Source organism: Corvus brachyrhynchos, unplaced genomic scaffold (genome assembly GCF_000691975.1).
Source record: "Corvus brachyrhynchos isolate BGI_N302 unplaced genomic scaffold, ASM69197v1 scaffold89, whole genome shotgun sequence".
NCBI classification, from domain to species: Eukaryota; Metazoa; Chordata; class Aves; order Passeriformes; family Corvidae; genus Corvus; species Corvus brachyrhynchos.
Window position 1 is genome coordinate 3,734,467 of NW_008246063.1, and position 440 is coordinate 3,734,906.

A 440-nucleotide genomic window follows, 5' to 3' on the forward strand; every position below is an offset into this window, starting at 1 on the left:
AGGCTCTGGAGGGATTTATGGAGTATAGCCTTAAGGATGAGCAAAGGAGTCACTACTCACTCCAAAAGAGGATTAGAACCTTCTCGTGCCTTTTACTGCTCCAGCAGGACATTGCTATTGGTGAAGCCTCTGATTAAGAAGCAGTACTTGAGATATAACAAATTTTCAGTGATTACCATGGGAACCACAAATGATTTCATAAGGGTGGAGAAATTATAAAAAGTTCTAATTGAGAGAGAGGATGAGGCGTAAAACAGTTTCTATGGAAACCAGAGGTGGCATCCAAAAAAAGTGTGTGTACTAATCTGATAGTCTGATTGGCAGGTAATTGGTGCAGTGCTGGAGTGGGGAAGCCTTGGGATGTGAGATGAAGTGTCCATCACACAAATACATAAAACACACAGCCTTCTGAAGAAGAGCTGCAGCTGCAAACTCTTTCC